Here is a 17,564-nt window from a genome sequence, read left to right as displayed (position 1 = left end):
TGGGGTTTGGGAAAGACTGTGTCCCTTTCTCTCCTACCCATTCTGATGTGTTTCTTTTATCCTTCACTATGATGTAGCTGTTCTTTAGTTATCAGTTCTCAGAAAGAGTTGTTTCATATGTAGCTGTAATTTTGGTGTCTGCATAAAGGTGAGTCCAGGATATTTCTACTTTGCCAAAAGTATGTCCCTCATACTTTTATTGTGAAAGTCAAATCATTTTTAAAAGCTAGAAAATGTAAAATATAATTTTCTTATATTAAAACTTTTTCATTATTACCTAGGGGTTTGCTGTTATTACATCTGCTCATTTTTAAGGCAGAGAATAAACCCCATGGATAACTCAACTGCAAGGTAATAAACATTATCACCTGAGAAACTATTAAGGAGAGATTTTAGTGTAAAATTGAATCAGCCTAGACATGTGAGTTACATGCCTATAATTGCCATTTTAAGTGAAGTAGAAATAACTTTCATCAACTTTTCTTCTCAGTAACACATTGTTATCTCTGCTTTGGACTTCTGCTTTATTTTGATTCACATACAATATAATATAATTGGTCTAATAAAGTTAAATATTTATATTTGCTGATAATTTCTTGGAAAACTAATTAACCCCATGAAACATTTTAACACCAAGACATTGAATAACCATTTAATCAAACATCTAAATGCCTCCCTCTCAAATAAAAATGTCATCACAGCACATATATTGAAATCTCCAGGTTTTTAAACATGGCAATAGATCAAGCACAAAATACACACAGATCCCTATTATACTGCTTTGCACTTTGTGGCAAAAGTTCTTTATATCTGTAAGTATATGGACCTACAATAAAGAATTTAAAATTTTAAATCTATTGTCTTTAAAGCTCATGATCTAAATGCAGTGTATCCTGGTTATTAAGTATAATGGGCTCAAATATATATATATATATATAAAATCAATCTATTTCAAGGAGGTGTGAATATATGTGAACAACACACACTTCCTAGAAAAACATTTATTAAAAAGTAGATGAATTTCAACTTACGTATGAAATCTTATTTTTTTTTTTTTAAGTTTTAAATCTTAAGCAGTTCAGCGATAAGAACTCTCTGGAAAGAAAATTAATACTCCTTAGTAAATATGAGCAAAATAAAATATTTAAGTAAAAGAAAAGTTGATGTTTTAAATTATGACTCAACCAGTCATGACAAAATAAATAAACCTCCAAAAGCTCCTTTAATCAAATTTTTTTCAAAATCCACTAAAAGTAAGAGCAATTCTCTTTCAAGAACACAAAAAAACATACACCTTTGAAGACAGAAAACTGAAATCACAAAGTGTAAATACTAATTTTGGTGGGGTGAATTAAAAGAGACACATGCATAAATAAAAATTAAAGTTTAAGAAACAGTTGAAACTTTCACTTTAATCAACATTCTTTTTTATTTAACTTTTTTAAAGAAAAGTGTCTATATATTAAGTTTGCAGATTTTGCAGCTGAAGATGGGGGAATTGTAAAGAGTTTAAATTTTGGAACTCATCCTAGCAGAAAACTTTATGATTAATACTGACTTCCAGAAAGGAAAGCTTTTGAAAAGATTGTAAATAGACTGGTTATGACATTCTACATTATTTTCTAAAATAAATTTTTATTTGGATAATTTATCTGAAGTGATGGTAAGGCAAAGATAGAGACCCCAAGTTTCAGGTCACCTAGCTTGTATGGGAGATTAAACAGAATACTAGACAAATGTGGCTTTCCCTGGTGGGCTCAATGGTAAAGAATCTCCCTGCCAAGCAGGAGATACAGGTTCAATCCCTGGGTTGGAAAGATTCCCTGGAGAGGGAAATGACAACCCATTTTAGTATTCTTGCCAGGGAAATCCCAATGAACAGAGCCCGGCAGGCTACAGTCCATGGGTCACAAAAGAGTCAGACGTGACTTAGCAACTACACAACAATTAGGTGAACCTATATTAATCTGTTCCTAGTACAAGGCTCCTCACTCCTGAGGTTTCTTTGCAAGCAGAAATTTATGCAGGTAGACTTGAAAAGTGTGAATAAAATATGATATGATTTATTTTTTTTAATTTTATTTTATTTTTAAACTTTACAATATTGTATTGGTTTTGCCAAACATCGAAATGAATCCACCACAGGTATACATGTGTTCCCCATCCTGAACCCCCCTGCCTCCTCCCTCCCCATACCATCCCTCCAGGCGTCCCAGTGCACCAGCCCCAATATGATTTATTACAGATATTAATTTGAATTGTCAGTAAGAGAAGCAACAAGTCAGTTATACCTAGTAGTAATCTAGTTAGACTGAATGTTAGTATGTCAGTAGTTTAGAATTCTTCAGCATAATGTAACACTGTATGTTAATTTGATCTACAGCCTAGACAAAATATTTGCTGAATTCAGAAATTTATACTCCAATGGTGGTCAGCTAGCATTTAATTAAAAAGTCACTTTCTTGGAGGTGGCTACTGGAGTGCTTCATCTATCTTATTTATGACCAGCTCCACTGACTTACTAATTTATGAAATAAGATATTTATAAAATAAAAATGGGCTTACATTAGTGAAGAATGGCTTCAGTGGTTAGCCTTAAAGAGTAGTACCTTCAATTTGGTCCCTAAATGTCTGATCGCGAAAGATGCTAAACCAAACCCTGTGCCTACAGTCAATGTGGTGACAGTCACCTTCAGTAAAAAGGACTGAAGTATTCTGGTTTTATATTTATTTTTTTTCTCCAGAATACCCAAAAGGACTCACAGAGAAAAAGATATTTCCAAGTACATAGAAAATAATCACAGCACAGTTTTGTGCTTGCTTGTTAATATATGTCTAAAGGTATGGGAGATTTGGGGGTTATGTTAACCTAGTAGAAAAATGTAATAGAATAGCTAATCTTTAGTATTTTTCTAGATCTTGGTGACCACCAAGATCTAGTAAAGAAACATACTTGTGAAGAAAAAATTACTTACATTCAGAAAACTCGACTCATCCCATTGTTTTCCTTTTTATAGAATTTTCTGTTTGTGTGTATGTAGTTTTCTAACATTTCTTAGAACATGTCCCTGCCTTCATTACTGCTTACATCAATGGATGTTAGAAATGTTTTATTTCATTAAATTTTCTTAAAGTGAGAATCATTTTGATTGAAATAATGAAATCATTCCACAGTTATCCTATTTCTTCTTCTTTTGACATTCTCTTCTTCCAATATTAGATTTTCTCTACAATGTCCTGTGGATCTCCACTGAAACTCCTGTGCTACAAACCAAACCTATGGCCTATTTTTTCTCCTCCTATATAATTGATTTTCTTTCAAGCAATACTTCCCACTCAACATCCTCTTATCTCTCACATCTGTCTAAATGCTCAGGTATCTGCATATATACACACAAAGTCCATTTGTGATTTTTATTCATAATGCAACAAAAGGAAATAATAATCCCTGTTACTTAATTGTTCATTAATAAATCCCATAAAAAAGGAATGACTCAAATTTTTCTTCTATTAAACCACTGAAATTATTAAGTGGATATTTGGGCCTTTTAAAATAATTATTCTGCATATTCCTCAAGATACAGAGAGTCTCTTGTTGCATTTTGAATTATTGCCTGTAATATTCCTTTGAAATTGTCCAAAAATCTTTTATTACGGATTACTATTTCAGCTTTACTAAAAATGCTGGAGCAAGATCTTAATCATGAATTCCTCACATCCTCTTCAGGCTCTGCAATTCATTGGAGTTCCTTTTGTTCAGATATCCATATCCATACATTTAAAATATATGACATTTCACAGTACTGTTAACCTCTGTTCAATTGATGCTCCTAAGTCTACTGATGCAATTGTTCTCCAGGCATAATCAAGCTAAGTCATACCAATTCAGTTGAAGAAAGTGTTACAAAGCCAAACATAATAATCAGCAAATGTGTTATTCAAATATATGTGTGTGTATATATATATATATATATGAACTTTTTAAAAAATTTACTCTTGATACAGGTATGCTGACACCTCTTATTTAATATTTATGATTTTTAAAAATTTGTCCCTACAGATTATGATTGAAAAATAGTGATGTTATTTTGTTTAATGCATCTAAATTCTTGAACTCTTTTTGCAAATGATGATATTTATCAATGTCTCACTCTAAGGCATTGAGCATTAAAATTGTATACTTCTACTAATCTAAGTATGTTCATATTTAATTTTTAAAAAGTTTTCTCTATCTCCTTATTGTTTGAATTTTGTGTCGGTTTTGATTTATTCCTTACAATTACATAACTTATTTTTAGATATTACTCTTAGATTTAGTTTCTTTTATTATCTAAATATTATTGATATTTATTGGAATAGAATATATTTTGCCTGCTTAGCAGCCTCTAAATTTGTGCTGTTGTAGTTAGGCTTACTTGTTAAATTTTCATTTTTGTCTGTATCACTTCTTTGCCACAAAATAAGATTAAATGGGTAAATCAAGTTGGTCAAATCATAGTGTCTTACTCTCCTTGCTGCTGCTGCTAGGTCACTTCAGTTGGTCCGACTCTGTGAGACCCCGTAGACAGCAGCCTACCAGGCTCCCCCGTCCCTGGGACTCTCCAGGCAAGAACGCTGGAGTGGGTTGCCATTTCCTTCTCCAATGCATGAAAGTGAAAAGTGAAAGTGAAGTCGCTCAGTTTCTGACTCTTCGCGACCCCACGGACTGCAGCCTACCAGGCTTCTCTGTCCATGGGAGTTTCCAGGCAAGAGTACTGGAGTGGGGTGCCATTGCCTTCTCCTTAGCTACAGTGATTATTTGTTCCTAAGTTCAAGATATATGAATCAAGTCATTCCAACTACAGTTCTAAAAGGGATAATCTTACTGTTTTTCCTTCTTTAAAAATAACTGCATATGAACAGAAGAAATACTAGATTCATAGTTTCATTATTATGGAAACAGCCCATTCAAAAAGAAGCTGAGTATGCAGAAAGGGGAATTTTACAGTGATTGTCATTCTTATTCAGACTCCATCACAATCTCCCCTCCTCCTCTCTTTTGTTTAAAATTTTTTCAGTGGATTTCAACCTTGGCTGCATGTAAAAATCTCCAAGATCCTACTCCCAGAGATTCTGATTAAAATAATATGTGCTATATCTTAGACATGGGAATCTTTTGTAGGTTCACAGGTAATTCCAAGTACAACAATGGTTGACAGACACTATTTATGTGCACACTAAGACAATATATTTGCTCCCTTTCCATGATGCCATAAAAGAGTTAAGAGTTAATCAGTTTTTATTTTCTTACTCTAGTTTATCTACTATGTTGAAACCTTTTGAAGTACCAGTTTGAGACATTTTGTTGTCATGTTTTTACTTTTAGTTCTAATTTTTCAACAATTAAACATAACCAGAATTACTAAATTTAGTTCAACTAGTGTATGTATGTATAAATATATATATGCATATCTACACACACACACACACATGCACACACACACACACACACACACATATATATATATATACACATATATATATATATATATATATATATATATACATATATATATATAATGTGTATAATCTTTGGTTTTTAGAGTGTTGTCGACAGCTATTTTTTCCCCACAGTGTTGTTGTTGTTGTTTTTCAGTGGCTCAATTGTGTTTTACTCTTTGTGACCCCATGGACTGCAGCGCTCCAGGCTTCCCTTTCCTTCACTATCTCCTGGCATTTGCTCAAACTCATGCGCATTCAGTCAGTGATGCCATCCAACAATCTTATCCTCTGTAATACCCGTCTCCTCCTGCCTTCAATCTTTCCCAGCATCAGGATTTTTCTAAAGAGCCAGTTCTTCACATCAAGGGGCCAAAGTATTTGAGTTTCAACTTCAGCATCAGTCCTTCCAATGAATATTCAGGACTGATTTCCTTTTGTATTGACTAATTTGATTCCCTTGCTGTAAAAGGGACTCTCAAGAGTCTTCTCCAACACCACAATTCAAAAGCATTAATTCTTCAGCACTCAGCCTTCCTTATGGTCCAACTCACATCCAAACATGGCTACTGGAAAAAACATAGCTTTGACTATACAGACCTCTGTAGGCAAAGTAATATCTATGCTTTTTAATACACTGTCTAGGTTTATCATTACTTTACTTCCAAGGAGCAAGCATCTTTTAATTTCATAAATCCAGTCACCATCTGCAGTGATTTTGGAGCGCAAAAAAATAAAGTCTCTCACAGGTTCCATTGTTTCTCCATTATTTCCCACTAAGTGATGGGACCAGATGCCACGATCTTTGTTTTATGAATGTTGAGCTTTAAGCCAGCTTCTTCACTCTCTTCTTCCACTTTCATCAATAGGCTCTTTAATTCCTCTTCACTTTCTTCCATAAGGGTGGTCTCATCTGCATATCTGAGGTTATCAATATTTCTCCTGGCAATCTTGATTCCAGCTCGTGCTACATCTATCCTGCATTTTGTATGATGTACTGTGTATATAAGCTAATTAAGCACGGTGACAATATTCAGCCTTGATGTACTCCTTTTCCACTTTGGAACCAGTATGTTGTTCCTTGTCCAGTTCTAACTGCTGGTTCTTGACCTGCATATAGGTTTTGCAGGAGGCAGATAAGGTAGTCTGCTCTCCCCATCTCTTTAAGAATTTCCCCACAGTTTGTTGTAATCTACATAAAGACTTTAGCATAGTCAAAGAGGCAGAAATAGATGTTTTTCCAGAATTCTCTAGGTTTTTCGATCATTGAATAGATGTTGGCCATTTGAATTCTAGCTGAACATCTTAAAATTTTGGTTCACATTTAGCCTGAAGAATTTTGAGCATTATTTTGCTAGTATGTGAAATGAGTGCAATTGTGTGATAGTTTGAATATTCTTTAGCATAGCCCTTCTTTGGGATTGGAATGAAAACTGACCTTTTCCAGTCCTGTGACCACTGCAGAGTTTTCCAAATTTGCTGGCATATTAAGTGCAACACTTCACAGCATCATCTTTTAGGATTTGCAATAAATTACCTGGAATTCCATCACCTCCACTAGCTTTGTTCATAGTGATGTTTCCTAAAGCCCATTTGACTTCACATTTTCCTAGCTAGGAAGCAGTAATTTTCTTCTGGACTACTCTTCTCATATAAAACATGCATACTTCCTTATATTTCAGTCCTCCCTAACCTAAAGGGTTGGCATATGAGCTAGACTATTTCAATCAGACTTTATATCTAAAATGTATATTTCTAGTAGAATAAACCTTGAAGAAAATCAGAGGACCTGAGTTTCTTAGATAAACTTTCAGAAATACTGGGAGACTTTGAGAAATTTTGTAATTTTGAAATTGTCTGAAATTCAAGAAAACCCACATTCATGTTACAGATGGAAAATTTGTAGCTTATTATAATGAACATCTAATTGTATGCATCCACACAATGATCTGTCTATAAAAGATCCTATAGAGCAGCTTAATTTGGAATAGTCAGAAAAATAGAAATGGTCCAAAAATCTATTAACTAGATTTTTGTAAATAAATAAACAAATGGTATATAATAAGATATTATATAGAAATTGCCCCAAAATCTTTCAATTAGATTTTTGTAAATAAACAAATGGTATGTAATAGAATATTACTCAGCAGTACAAAGGAATGAATTACCAGTACATGCAATAACATAATTGAATCCAAAAGTATTTTGTTAAGTTAAAGAAGCCATACACAAAACAGTATATGTTTCATAGTTCTATTTATATGAATTATAGAAAAGACAAAAATAAAGTCCTAAACAACAGATCACAGTTGTCAGCATCCAGGGGTTTGATAAGAGATGACTGACAGCAACAAAAGGGATTAAGAAATCATTGAGGTGTTGGAAATGTTCACATCATAATTATATTGTTATATGATTATATATATTTTTAAAAAGTAATCAAATTGTGCATTTAAAATTGGTATATTTTTATTATAAATATATGTTTATATAGTTTTTAAAGGGCATTAAGAAATTTTAAGAAAAAAAAAAAAACTCACTAAGTCATAGCATGTAATTTCCTAGAATTCTGTTCTCCATTAGGGCACAGCTCTAGAAAATACCTAGTTTCAGCAGGAAAACACAGGCTATAATACTTAAAATATCATGATGAATATATTTAAAAGAGTGATATCTGAACTATTGATTTGGCCCTATCTCAGAGGTTGTGAAATACATGGATGGATCACCTATTGCCCATGGCCAGATTAAGCCTGTTTTTGTGTGGTCAGTGAGGTAAGAAATATTCATTTTTTTTAAAGTTGTGCAAAAGCAAGCATAGAATATAAGACAGGAACTATATGAAGTCCACATTGTATAAGATAGTTACCATCTGATCTTTTACAGAAAACGTTTGCCTATCCAAGTACTAACAGCAACATTGGAAGCACACTTTATCGAGCCTTTCTTGCCAAGGTGAGATAAATTCTCCTTATTCTAACACACTTAAGTACCAAGCCTGTTACCACTCTTAACTCAGCATTACTCATGGGGTAAAGGGCAGACAGAGTTGGAATAGCAAAACAGATCTCCAGAAAGAATTGCTACAATTTATTTATATCATTGTAAGTATTAGGAAATTTTTTTATTGCCAAGGAGAAAGATTCTAGCTGTGAGTATAGGTATTAAATGTATATCCTCATAAATGTGTATATGTATATATATGTGTGTATATATATATATACACACACACATACATACGTCTGAAATATAATATATACCTGCATTTGGTGTTCTAGTTGGTGCAGGAAGTGAAAATAGAAAAAAAGAAAAAACTCTGCCATTTGATAAGGTCCAAAAATATTAATTTAAGCCCGGAAGGCAAGTTGAAGGTATAGTCAATGAAATAGATTCTGGTCACAATAGGAATGGCCAGGGAGTTTGCAGAACCAAAGTGATAACATTTATTTAACTCATAGCTTTTTTAAGAGAAGAGTATTAAATTCCACAAGAGTCTATGTTGACTTGGCTTTCCTTATTAGGTCTTTAGGAGAGGGTAGAAAGGGAAATGGCTCTGAATTTTATCATCAGAAGTGAAAGAGAAGGACTCAAAATTTTCTATTAACTTCATCAAATCATAAAAATGACAGCACCAATAAATTGATGTAAATCTGTTGAGTCAATGTAGGTCAAAAAATTGATTTACTTATATTTCACTGCAACCATATCCTCAAAGGCATATCTATTTCCTCAAATATATGTTACTAAACATTGAGGTTCAATATATCTGCCTTATTTCATGGTCCAAGGCCATGTGCTCATAACATTTTGATCCATATTCAAACTTCCTAACCTATTCCAGAGATTTTTCTCAGTGGTAAATTAAATACATAATGAAATTCACTTGACCCTTTATCATACTTTATTTTATTTGCATGTGGCTTTTAAAAAATATTGACCCTAACACAAAAGTAGATTAAAAAGTAGCTTCACTCCTAATATTTGAATGCTCAACAGTAAGAATAAAAATGGAGGTCCCATATATGTTTAATGTTTAAAAGTGTAAATTAAACTATCATTCTGTTGAATAATACATCTTCTATCCTCTATCCACCTTGAGAATATCTCCAAAATTGCATAAATGCTGAGATTTGAACTTGCAATTTTTGGCTCTCTTAGAGTTCTAGGCCAGAAACATGTTTGATGATTGGCTTTAAAGGGTATAAGACTTCACTGCATGCATGCTAAATTGCTTTAGTAGTGTCTGACTCTTTGTGACCATATGGACCCTAGCCTGTCAGGTTCCTCTGTTCATGGGATTCTCTAGGAAAGAAATTTGGAAAGGGTTGCCATTCCCTCCTCCAGGAGATCTTCCCTAATTAGGGATCGAAACTGTTTCTGATGTCTCCTGTACTGGCAGGCAGATACTCTACTGCTAGCGCCACCAGAGTCTGAAATGCAGTACTTGGGTGCAATCTCAAAAAATAAAAAACAAAAACAAAGAATGATCTCTGTTCATCTCCAATTCAAATCATTCACTATCACTGTAATCCAAGTCTATGCCCCAATCACTAATGCCAAAAAAGCTGAAGTAGGAACTTCTAGAAGTAACACCAAAAAAGAATGTCTTCATCATAGGGGACTGGAAATCAAGTAGGAAGTCAAGAGATCCCTGGAGTAACATGCGAGTTTGGCCTTGGAGTACAAAATGAAGCAGGGCAAAGGCTAACAGTTTTGCCAAGAGAACTCACTGGTCATAACAAACACCCTCTTCCAACAACACAAGAGAAGACTCTACACACACATATCACTAGATGTCCAATACCAAAATCAGATTGATTATATTCTTTACAGCCAAAGATAGAGAAGCTCTACACAGTTAGCACAAACAAGACCAGGAGCTGATTGTGGCTCAAATCATGAACTCCTTACTGAAAAATTCAGACTTAAATTGAACAAAGTAGGGAAAGCCACTAAACTATTCATGTATGAACTAAATCAAACCCTTTAGGATTATACAGTATTAGTGACAAATAGATTAAGGGATTAGATCTGATAGACAGATTGCCTGAAGAACTATGGACAGAGGTTCATGACATTGTATGTGATGTAGTGATCAAGGTCATCCCAAAGAAGAAGAAATGCAAAAAGGCAAAATGGTTGTCTGAGAAGGGCTTACAAATAGCTGAGAACAGAAGAAAAGTGAAAGGCAAAGGATAAAAGGAAAAATATATCCATCTGAATGTAGAGCTCCAGAGAATAGCAGGGAGAGATAAGAAAGCCTTCCTCAGTGATCAATGCAAAGAAATAGAGGAAAACAATAGGATGGGAAAGACTAGAGATCTCTTCAAGAAAGTTAGAAGATACCAAGGGAACATTTCATGCAAAGATGGGCTCCATAAAGGACAGAAATGGTATGTACCTAATGGAAGCAGAAGATATTAAGAAGAGGTTGCAAAAATACACAGAAACTATACAAAAAAAGATCTTCATGACCCAGGTAACCATGATGGTGTTATCAGTCACCTAGAGCCAGATATCCTGGAATGTGAAGTCAAATGGGCCTTAGGAAGCATCACTATGAACAAAGCTAATGGAGGTGATAGAATTCCAACTGAGCTATTTCAAATCCTGAAAGATGATTCTGTGAAAGTGCTCTACTCAATATGCTGGCAAATTTGGAAAACCTGCTTAGTTTTCATTCCAATTCCAAAGAAATACATTGTCAAAGAATGTTCAAACTACTGTACAATTGCACTCAACTCACAAGCTAGCAAAGTAATGCTCAAAATCCTCCTAGCTAGGCTTCAACAGTATGTGAATTGAGAACTTCCAGATATTCAAGTGGGATTTAGTAAAGGCAGAGGAACCGGAGATCAAATCACCAAAATCTGTTGAAGCATAGTAAAATCTAGAGAATTCCAGAAAAAAATCTACTTCTGCTACATTGACTAGTCAAAGCCTTTGACTGTGTAGATCACAACAAACTAAGGAAAACTCATAAAGAGATGGGAATTCCACACTAACTTACCTGCCTCCTGAGAAATCTGTATGCATGTCAAGAAGCCACAGTTAGAACTGGACATGTAACAGTGAACTGGTTCCAAATTGGGAGAGGAGTATGACAAGGCTTTGCATTTTCACACAGGTTATTTAACTTATATGCAGAGTACATCATGTGAAATGCCAGTCTGGATGACACACAAGCTGGAACAAGATTACAGGGCCAAATATCAATTAACGTTAGATATGCAGATGACACACTCTTAGGGCAGCAAGTGAAAAGGAACTAAAGAGACTCAGGATGAAAATGAAAGAAGAGAGTGAGGAAGCTGGCTCAATACTCAACATTCAAAAGCAAAGATCCTGGCATCTGTTCCCATCATTTTATGGGAAATAGATGAGGAAACAATGGAAATAGTGATAGACTTTATTTTATTGGGCTCTAAAATCACTGTAGATGGTGACTGCAGCCATGAAATTAAAGACTTTTGGTATTGGAAGAAAAGCTATGATCAACCTAGACAGAATTTTAGAAAGCAGAGACACTGCTTTGGTGACCAAGTTCTGTCTGGTCAAAGCTATGGTTTTTCCAGTAGTCATGTATGGATGTGAGATTTGGACCACAAAGAAAGCTGAACACTGAAGAACTGATGCTTTTGAAATGTGGTGTTGGAGAAGACTCTTGAGAGTCCCTTGGACTGCAAGGAGATCAAACCTGTCAATCCGAAAGAAAATCAATACTGAATATTCATTGGAAGGGCTAACAGTGAAGCTGAAATTCCTATACTTTGGACACGTGATGTGAAGAACTGAGTCCTTAGAAAAGACCCTGATGCTGGGAAATATTGAAGGGAGGAGAAGAAGGGGACAACAGAGGGTGAGATGGATGACATCACTGACTCGATGGGCATGAGTGTGAGCAAGCTCTGGGAGTTGGTGAAGGACACAGAGGCCTGGCATGCTGTAGTCCATGGGATTGCAAAGAGTTGGACATGACTGAGTGACTGAACTGACTGAGCACCAACAAGAGTTCACAGGAGGAAGTGACTGCAGATGTGTTAGAAATAGCAAGAGAACTAGAGTGAGAAGTGTAACTTTAAGATGTGACTGAATTGCTACCATCTCATGAAAAAATTTTAATAGATGAGGAGTTGCATCTTACTGATGAGTAAACAAAGTGGTTTCTTGAGAAAGAAGCTGCTCCTGGTGAAGATGCTGTGAAGACTGTTGAAATGACAACAGAGGACTTAGAATATTACATAAATTTAGTGATAAAGCCTTTTCATGGACATGAGTTTGAGTAAATTCCGGGTGTTGGTGATGGACAGGGAGGCCTGGCGTGCTGCAGAAGATGGGGTCGCAAAGAGTCAGACACTACTGAGAGACTGAACTGACTGACTGAGTGATAAAGCAGCAGCAGTATTTGAGAGCATTAAGTCCAAATTTGAAAGTGGTTCTACCACGGATATGCACTGTATGTAACAGGGAAACTCTATGCTATTCTTTATTTGTTCATGAAATAGTCAACCATCGTGGCAAACTTTACTGTTGTCTTATTTTAAGAAGTTTCCACAGCCATGCCAATCTTTAGCAAACACCATCCTGATCACTCAGCAGTCATCAACTGAGACAAGATCCTCTGCCAGCAAAAGATAATGACCCACTAAAAGCTTAGATGATGGTTAGTTTCTTTTTGGAATAAAGTATTTTTAAGTAAGATATGCACATTATGTTATCAGAAATATTGCTATTGCACACTTTTTAGACTACTGTGCTGTGCTCAGTTGTTCAGTCGTGTCCAACTCTTTGCAACCTTATGGACTGTAGCCCACCAGGCTCCTCTGCCCATGGGGATTCTCCAGGCAAGGACACTGGAGTGGGTTGCCATGCTGTCTGCCAGGGGATCTTCCCAACTCAGGGCTCAAACCCGATCTCCCACATTGCTGGCAGATTCTTTGCCATCTGAGCCACCAGCAAAGTCCAAGAATGCTAGAGTGGGTAGCCTATCCCTTCTCCAGGGGAACTTCCTGACCAAGAAATTGAACCAGGGTCTCTTTCATTACAGGTGGATTCTTTGCCAGCTAAGCTATAGTATAGCATAAACATAACTTTTGTGTGCACTGGGAAACTGAAACCCTTGTGTGACAGACTTTATTACAATATTTGCTGTATTGCGGTAGTCAGGAATGCAACTCACAATATCTCTGAGGTATACCTGTAGTATCTTAGTGTTGATAACAAATTACCACAGGTCAGGTAGCTGAAAGCAGCAGGAATTTATTCTCTCATAATTCTGGAAGTTAAAAATCAGAAATCAAGGGGCTGGCAGGACTATGCTCCCTCTGAAAGTTATTGGGAAGCACACTACTTGATCTCTTTTAATTGTTAGCTCTGGATAAACCTTGGCATTTCATACCTTGTAATTCCATTACTCCCATCTCTGTCTCTATTGTTATCATGACCTTCTTCCTCATATGTATCTCTGTATCCCTTCTCCTCTTATATAGACAACAGGTATTGACTTTATGAGAAGGCAATGGTACCCCACTCCATTACTCTTGCCTGGAAAATCCCATAGACGGAGGAGCCTGGTGGGCTGCAGTCCATGGGGTAGCTAAGAGTCGGATACGACTGAGCAACTTCACTTTCACTTTTCACTTTCATGCATTGGAGAAGGAAATGGCAACCCACTCCAGTATTCTTGCCTGGAGAATCCCAGGGACAGGGGAGCCTGGTGGGCTGCCGTCTATGGGGTCACACAGAGTTGAACATGACTGAAGTGACTTTGCAGCATTGACTTTATGGCACATCTTAATTTAGTATAATTTCATCTTAATACAACTAACTGTATCTGTGAACATTCTGTTTCCAAGTAAGGTCACACTTGATGTTCTGGATAGACATAAATTTTGAGATGACACTATTCAAATAAATATACCTAAGATGTTTCATTTACTTTCTTCCACATTCCTTCTTAAGAATATGCCCTTAACTAATTTTTAGGCCACACTTCTAAGAAATCTGAAATCTAAAATAACTTGATATTATATTATAGTATAGTATAGTATAGTATCATATAGTATATAGGGATATAACTATATACCCCTAATATATAATATATACTTGGTAGAATGAAATATATATATTTAATGATGAAAAGTATACTTTATCTAGAACATGTTGTATAGGAAATTGATAAATATTGATGTGTATAAATAGGAATTGGTAAAGATAAGAAGAAAAAATATACTATATTAACAAGAGCTTTGTAAATTACTCTTCTATATTGTTTAGGGTATGATTTTTCAAAAAAAAAAGTTTATGGAGGGAAATTTGGCTTAAATATTTAAAACTGTGTACTAAGCACCTACTATTTTTTAGGTGGTCAAAACATGCTAGTGGTACAAAACTGACAGAAATTGCTATCCTTAGGAAGCATACATTTTGGCAGAAAAATATATGAAATAATTATACATATATATATAATATATATAATTCATAAAAACTATATGTTCTCTTAATTGCTCTGTCACGTCAGACTCTTTGTGACCCATGGACTGTAGGCCGCCAAGCTCCTCTGTCCACGTAATTCTCCAGGCAAGAATACCGGCATGGGTAGTCATTCCGTTCTCCAGGGGATCTTACCAACCAAGGAGCCAACCTGGATCTCCTGCATTGCAGGCACATTCTTTACCATTTGAGCCACTAGTGTGTGTGTGTGTGTGTGTGTGTGTATATATATATATATATATATATGTATATATATATTATATATATATATGCATGCATGTATATATATTCTATTGGCTCTGTTTTTCTGGAGAACACTTTATAGCTATTCAAAGACTTATATTTAAAATATGGCATTACATGTAAATTCAATCGCCCTTACAATTTCTTTCAGTTACATGTTTTGCCTAGAAGAGAAATATTTTGAAGAATTTATTACTTGAAGTAGGGGTGGAGATGGAAAGAGGAGAAAGCAAGTGTAAAGCTACTGTATGGAGGGCTGAGATTTGATGAATTATAGTCGTTACATCCTTCAACTTCAAGAACTCCTATAGACTTAGGTAATTTTCAAGACAGTAAGGAATTCAAAATAAAATATCATATTAAAAGGGAGGAAAAATCTCAACTGATCCATATCAATTCTTGAAAATTATTTTGCTTACAATTTTTATGTTCACATTGTTTATAATTATGTTCCATTATACTCACTAAAACAGTTTTTTTTTTTTTTTTTTTGGTGCTTACAAACAACAATGCTAGGTGAAGTTGAAGTGTTATATACTAAATTGTTGAGCCAAGAAAATACTAATTTTAAGTATTTTAATACTAATTTTAATATTAAGTATTTTAATACTAATACTAAGAAAAAGACTACTCACTGACTCCTCAAATCACAAACAAACTGGAATTAAGGAAACAAATCTTAACTGATCATTTCTAAGAATATATCTATAGCTAGCAGAATATGTAACACAAACATAAGAACTCACCATTCTAGCTATTGCAGATACATGATGTGGATATTAAAGGACAAAACAAATCATCTCTTACATGTGTTGATGTCATAATTTATTGCTTAGTTGCTAAGTTACATCTGACTCTTTTTGCAACCCCATGGACTGTAGACTGCCAGGCTCCTCTCTCTGTGGTATTTCTCAGGCAAGAATACTGGAGTAGATTGCCATTTCCTTCTCCAAGAGATCTTCCCAACCCAGGGATTGAACCCACATCTCCTACATTACAGGAAGATTCTTTACCACTGAGTCACCTGGGAAGCCCATTAGTCATAATGGTAAATAGTCATTTTGAAATGTTGAGTTTAGATTTTTCTCTACAAATAGTAACATATATCCTATTCTTTACAAATAGCAACATATATCCTAGTCCTAAGTCTGATCCTCAAATTATTTGTTTTTAGATTTATAACTCATTTCTCCAACAGTTCATTCCTTTAAAAAATATCAATAGTACTTCTAAATGAAAAAAGAAATTGTTATCTGTTATTTTATGTTCAACACCTCCAGCTCATCTGTGCCATGTCAATACGGTAATGGACAAAGAGAAAGATATAGGAGAATTGCTCTAACAAGTCATTTTTACGCTTTTCAAATTATAATAAGATAAACCATTCACAGATCAAAAAGACTCATGATAAACAAGTATGGCAATTGTAGATAACAGAGTGTCTTATTATTGTGATACTCTGTCAAGTAAATGCTTGAAATTAAACCCTTGACCCTGAGAAGAAGATTTAGGGCAGGGATTATGGAGGAAGGAGTGGTAGTTTCAAATCCATTCTTACTGCTATGACATTGATTTTTTATTTGTCTTAAAGTTGAAGTAGCAATGCAATGTTAAAACTATTCTCAGTTTCCAAATAGGAAATATTAATCCTTTATGATAAGAAAACAAATAAAAATAAAATGCATTGGTTTCTTGTGTTATTGGTGTCAAAAATTAAAAAAAAAATGGAATGCTTCAAAAACTTTTGACTTTCAAAAGTTTGGAAGGTCTGTAACTCAAAGAAAACTAAAACAGACCTTCATTTTAATAACATTTTAGTTTCCCATTTTAAACAGCCTCCATTATCACAAAAATTCTCAACTAATAAATGTGTCTAACTTAAATCAGAAATGAAAAGCAATAAACATTTCCTGTTTACCTTATTTTATCTGCTTTGGCCTATGCCATTTTCATTCTAGGAGACTGTACAAGTGTGGAAGCTGAGCAGTTTCAGGTACCTATATGACTACAAGCTTTATTCTAGTATATCAGCTATACTTCCTTACAAGACCAGATAATTCAGAACCCTTGGATCTATAAAAATCATACTATAACATAGAAACCCTCTGAAAGCTTTGCCCCTTATTTTCTAATCACCTTCTGAGCCTGTCTCTGAATCTTGCACTAGGAAAGAAGAAACATAGGTTGTAGTAAATTGCGATCAACACATTTCCTGGTTGGAGCACTAAAAGCCATAGACTTTCATTGCCTATTCAATCAAGAGAGGTGTCTGAGATTTAACGAAGAAGTGAAAAGCGGCTATTTTTTCAAACCAAACAAAAGGGTGTGTTGATCATTCACTCTTGCTTCTT

The 17,564-nt window shown here is 34.8% G+C and overlaps 1 long non-coding RNA gene across 1 annotated transcript in view; it reads right to left on the bottom strand.

The window, feature by feature from the left end:
* LOC132345454 (uncharacterized) overlaps positions 1–16,910 on the bottom strand; it is a 76,727-nt gene extending 59,817 nt beyond the window's left edge. The window contains exon 1 of the long non-coding RNA XR_009494768.1: positions 15,960–16,910. This is a non-coding gene — a long non-coding RNA (uncharacterized lncRNA). The remainder of the gene's footprint in view (positions 1–15,959) is intronic.
* Positions 16,911–17,564: the final 654 nt, after the last annotated feature.

The sequence above is a fragment of the Bos taurus genome, chromosome 1, assembly GCF_002263795.3.
Source record: "Bos taurus isolate L1 Dominette 01449 registration number 42190680 breed Hereford chromosome 1, ARS-UCD2.0, whole genome shotgun sequence".
NCBI lineage: Eukaryota > Metazoa > Chordata > Mammalia > Artiodactyla > Bovidae > Bos > Bos taurus.
The sequence above is the reverse complement of the archived record's forward strand: the minus strand, read 5'-3'. Positions and strand labels throughout refer to the sequence as shown.